Genomic DNA, 6,000 nt, shown 5'->3' with positions numbered 1-6,000 from the left:
GCAGTCTCAGGGTGCAGTCTCTAGATCGACCTTTCCAGTGCCGAGTGTAGGCTCGGGGAGAGGCAGTCAGGGGGAATTCACTTGTTACAAGTGTGGCCAGCTGGGTCACAAGGTTTCTGTTTGCCCGCAGAAGGGTGGGGGTCAGAAAGCTGCTTCTTCTTCAGCTAGACCGCAGAGTCAGAGTTTGGGCAGGGGGCAGCTCTTGACTTGTTATCAGTGTGGACAACCTGGGCACATGAAGAGATTTTGCCCACAGTTGAGTGCCACTTCGGGAGCGTCTGGTTCTAGGCAGACGCAGGGTTTTCAGCCAGCTCAGTCTGTGCAGGCCTCGAGGGCCAATCCGGGAGCTTCGTCATCCCAGTCTGTGCAGCAGTCTTTTGCTCCGAGAGGTGAGCAGGTAGACCAGGGGCCTACGGGGCGCGTGTATGCTGTTACCGCGCAAGATTTAGTACCGGCTCCATCAGTAGTGAGAGGTACTTTTCTGTTTTGCAACTCAGTTGCTAATGTGTTGATAGACACGGGTGCATCTCATTCTTTTGTATCTGCTGCATTTGCATCTGTTTTGGAATTGGAGTTAGCACAGTTAGCATCTCCTATTTGTGTGGTATCGCCTTTGGGTGGTGAGTTGATTCTGAAACAGGGTGTTAGAGGATGTGATATAGAGGTCGCCGACTATAGGCTTCCTTTTCCGTTTGTTGTCATGCCCATGAAGGGTTTTGATGTTATTTTGGGTATGGACTGGTTATCGTCATACCGGGCTGTTATTGATTGCTACCGCCAGAGGGTTACATTGTGTACCTTGAGCGGGGAGTGGTTCCATTTCTTGGGAGACCAGGTTGGTAGTGTTTTGCCACCGGGGTATGATTCGCGAGGGCGAAGTGAGCTTAGTAGTCTACTTGCTAGCTTTGAGAGTGGTGGGAGTGGTGAGACCCAGCATGTATTGCCGAGGGTGGTTTGTGAGTATTCGGATGTTTTTCCCGAAGATCTTGTTAGTTTGCCACCTCACCGAGAGATAGAGTTCTCTATTGATTTAGTGCCTGGTACGGCGCCGATGTCTATGGCACCTTACCGTTTTGCTCCAGCAGAGTTGGCTGAGTTGAAAGTTCAGCTCCAGGAATTGCTAGATAAGGGCTTCGTTCGCCCTAGTGTTTCACCGTGGGGAGCACCGGCACTCTTTGTTAAAAAGAAAGATGGTGCCTTGAGATTGTGTATAGACTACCGGAAGTTGAATCGGGCTACGGTTAAGAATAAGTATCCTATGCCCCGTATAGATGATTTGTTTGACCAGTTGAAGGGTTCCCGTTGTTTCTCTAAGATAGACTTGAGATCGGGTTACCATCAGTTGAGGGTCAGGGAGGAAGATATTCCTAAGACGGCATTCCGTACGCGGTATGGCCATTACGAGTTTCTGGTGATGCCATTCGGGCTTACCAATGCACCGGCAGTCTTTATAGACTTGATGAACCGGACTTTCCGGGAGTTCTTAGACCGATTTGTGGTTGTCTTCGTGGACGACATCCTTATCTATTCGTCTTCTGAGGAGGAGCACGAGGCACATTTGAGAGTGGTGCTTGAGTTACTTAGAGCCCATAGGCTGTATGCCAAGTTTGGGAAGTGTGAGTTCTGGCTGAGGGAAGTCAAATTCTTAGGCCACGTGGTATCCGGGGAAGGGGTGTCTGTTGATACATCCAAGGTTGAGGCAGTGCAAGATTGGGCACAGCCTAAGAGTGTGTTTGAGATCCGCAGTTTTCTGGGATTAGCTGGGTATTACCGTCGGTTTGTGAAAGATTTCTCCAGGTTAGCGTCACCGTTGACTAGACTGACTCGGAAGGGAGTCAAGTTTGTGTGGAGTGAGACTTGTGAAAAGTCGTTCCAAGAGTTGAAAGTTAGATTGACCACCGCTCCGGTATTGATTATTCCGGAGAGAGGGTTGGGTTATGCGGTTTATTGTGATGCCTCACGAGAGGGTTTGGGTTGTGTGTTGATGCAAGAGGGAAAAGTGGTAGCTTATGGCTCACGTCAGTTGAAAATACACGAGAAGAATTACCCCACACACGACCTAGAGTTAGCAGCTGTGATCTTTGCCTTGAAAATCTGGAGGCACTACCTTTATGGTGAGAGGTTCGAGGTATTCTCGGATCACAAGAGTTTGAAGTATCTGTTTACACAGAGAGACTTGAATCTGAGGCAGAGGAGATGGATGGAGTTCATCGAGGATTATGATTTTGAGTTGCATTATCATCCGGGAAAGGCCAATGTTGTGGCCGATGCCCTTAGTAGGAAAACCATTAGTGATGTAGCTTGTATAGCCATCCGGGAATGGGTGATGTTGGGAGCACTTGGCGAGTTTGATTTGCTACTGGGCGAATCTGTTGAGGCTGCGGCCTTGTTTTCTGTTGTTGCGCAGCCTACACTTGTGATTAGAGTGTTAGAGGCACAGAGAGGTGACCTTGAGGTAGGATCTCTCCGAGAGAAAATCTCCAGTGGGAAAGTTGAGAAGGGCTTGACGGTGTATCCCGACCTGAGTTTGAGATACCGAGACCGTTTGTTTGTACCGGAGTCTTGCCGAGAGGAAGTACTCCGAGAGTTTCACCATTCGCGCCTTGCGGTGCATCCAGGAGGTACTAAGATGTATCAGGATTTGGGTCGCCAGTTTTGGTGGCGGGGTATGAAAAGAGATGTGGCTGTTTTCGTATCGAAGTGCCTTACTTGCCAGCAAGTGAAGGCCGAGCATCAGAGGCCAGCGGGTTTGTTGCAACCCTTGCCTATTGCCGAGTGGAAGTGGGAGCATGTCACTATGGACTTCGTTGTAGGTCTTCCGAGGACTCAGCGGGGTAGTGATGCTATTTGGGTGGTTGTAGACCGGTTGACTAAGTCGGCGCACTTTATTCCTATGCGCGTGAGAGATTCGGTAGATCATCTTGCCGATTTGTATATTCGGGATGTAGTGAGATTGCACGGGGTCCCAGTGACGATCGTCTCAGATAGAGATCCTCGTTTTACTGCTAGGTTGTGGCAGAGTTTGCAGAGTGCCTTGGGCACTAAGTTGACCTTTAGTACGGCTTATCATCCTCAGACTGACGGGCAGTCCGAGCGTACTATTCAGATCCTCGAGGATATGCTTCGGGGTTGTGTCCTGGATTTCAGTGGGACGTGGGAGAGGCACTTGCCATTGGTAGAGTTTGCCTACAACAACAGTTTTCAGTCTAGCATCGGTATGGCACCGTTTGAGGCCTTGTATGGCCGACCGTGTAGGTCTCCAGTTTGTTGGGCCGAGGTGGGTGATGCACCTTTGTTGGGTCCGGAGTTGGTTAGGGAGACGACGGAGAAAGTTGAGCTTATCCGTAGGAGGCTTGTTACAGCCCAGAGTCGACAAAAGAGTTATGCCGACCGTAGGAGGAGGCCTTTGGCGTTTGAGGTAGGTGATCATGTCTTTCTGAAGATATCACCTAGACGAGGCCTGATGAGGTTTGGGAAGAGTGGGAAGTTATCCCCTCGGTTTATAGGTCCTTTTGAGATCCTTGAGAGGATAGGTGAGGTTGCTTATCGGTTAGCCTTACCGCCGCAGTTGTCCGGAGTGCATGACGTGTTTCATGTGAGTATGCTTCGGAAGTATGAGCCAGATCCATCACATGTGCTGGATTGGACCGATTTAGAGGTAGATGAGGATGCCTCGTATGAGGAGAGACCGGTTCGGGTCTTGGATAGGCGGGATCAGGTCCTGCGTGGCAAGACCATTCCTTTGGTGAAAGTCTTGTGGAAACATCACGGAGTGGAGGAAGCCACTTGGGAACGTGAGTTAGAAGTCCGAGAGAAATATCCGGACTTGTTTGTTGATATGTAATCTTATGTTTAAATTTTACATTTTGTTGAACTTAAGAGCTTGGATATATGTCTTAAGTTGTGAAACATTGAAAATGTTTTGGTTATTGGAAGTATGTTTTGGAACTTGCCTCATATGGAAGTTGAAAGTAACATTATATCTGTTGAATATATTGTTGAAATTGGAAGGATAGTGTATAATGTTGATGCATGTTGAAAGTACATATGTTGTTTACATATTGTGATATGTCTCTTGTTAAAGGGATGGGATGACCGGTAATGGGTCGAATTGTTGAATGTTAAAATGTAACATTGTTTAAAATGGAGGAAAGCTTGTTTTGCAACTTGTGCTTAATTTCGGGGGCGAAATTCTTTAAGGGGGGGAGGTTATAGCGATCCCGGGTTTACCCTTGTTATACCGTGATCCGGACATGTGTCCGTGGATGTTGGTAGTTGTTTATTATCTTGTTTACATCCTTTCTTACTTTGTATTTGAGTTATAGGATGTGTTGGGCGGGTTGGTTACAGGTTGGTTGAGTTAGAAACCAAAACTAGTTGCCCAGATGTTTGGCCTGTCCGCTCGAGCGGAGGTGTTGGCGCTCGAGCGGGGAATACATTCATCCAGTATCTTGTTGTGCAGTGTTGTGAGCTCGAGCGTAGGGATTGGGAGCTCGAGCGGAGGCCTGGTTCTGCAAAAGTGCTGAGCGAGTGCATTCTGCGCTCGAGCGGGAGGTTGGCCGCTCGAGCGGGAGTCTGTGAGTGGCCGCTCGAGCGGGGTGTTTTACGCTCGAGCGGAGACCTGGGTTAAAGTCCCGAAGTTGTGACTTTTCAAATCACTTTTTCACTTTCTCTTCTCTCTCTTACTTTTCCAGAAACACCATTGTTGAGTCTCTCACTCTAGACTCTACCTTCTCTCTAGGTTTTGATCTAGTAGGAGTGATTTACTCACCTTTGGCCTTTACAAAAAGGTTGTTGATCGTCGAGGGCTACATTTTAATCTGAAAATCACGGGTTTTGGAGCACGTTGGGTTTTGTAGTCTTCTCCCTTGGAGCTCCGAATTTGAGGTAGGGATAACCTACTCCTCTCTATGGGTTTTGTCTTTAAATTTTGGTATTTTGAGATGTTGGGCTTGGTTTGGTAATTTTGTGAAAGTTTGGGGCTTTTGTGTAATTTTACAAAAGTTGGGGTTTTATTCATAATAAACCTAGATGCATGTTTGGCATAGAGAAATGGAATGAATGTTAAATCATTGATGAAAATGGGACCTAAGGGTTGAAATGGTAATTATGGAAAATGGCCTAATTACATTGTTTAATTAATTGGGATAATTAATTGGTGAGAAATGAGGAAATGAAATGTTGATTGAATATCCATTTGTGCATTTATTTTCTGTTTTAGAAATAACTGCTTTGGGCTATCGGTGGAGGATAGTCGAGATTGTTGTAGTCAATGCATGATGATTAGGTAAACGAAAACTAATCAATGGAATGTGTCATGGAACTTGACGGTTGATAGAATACATTAATTGTGTGTATTGTGTGATTGTATATAGAACCAATGTGTTTATATACGTTATGTGTAGAGGAGGAGATAGGGGATGTACTCCGCGGTTTAGGGGAAGATAGGGGATGTACCTCTAAACCGGATAGGTATTGGGAGGAGATAGGGGATGAACTCCGTAGACAGAGCTCATATGCTTGTCTAGAGAAGTGAAGATAGAGCTCATATGCTTATCTTTGTGAAGTGTGGATACAGCTTGTATGCTTATCTGTGGATATTGTTGATATACATATCTGTTGTGAAGTGTGGATATTGTGGTTATACATATCTGTTGTAGAGTGTGGATACAGCTTGTATGCTTATCTGCGGATATTGTTGATATACATATCTGTTGAGAATGTGGATATAGCTTTTACGCTTATCTGAATGTAAGATATAGTTTTTATACATATCTGTGGAAATGATGATAGAGCTAGCATGCTTATCTGTTGAAAAGGGGAAAATGAAAAGTAATTGGGACTTGTAAGTCGTTGACATAAATATGTAATTTATGTGATTGTATCAGTGTTGACCAACTATCAATTGCTAATGTTTTAGTCATTGTCCATGGTTGGTTTAGTGTATTTCTACTGGGCTGTGGCTCACCCTATATGGGAATATCATTTTCAGGTACAGGA

The sequence above is a fragment of the Camellia sinensis genome, chromosome 4, assembly GCF_055761805.1.
Source record: "Camellia sinensis isolate YWXY chromosome 4, ASM5576180v1, whole genome shotgun sequence".
NCBI classification, from domain to species: Eukaryota; Viridiplantae; Streptophyta; class Magnoliopsida; order Ericales; family Theaceae; genus Camellia; species Camellia sinensis.
Note: the sequence above shows the minus strand (reverse complement) of the source record.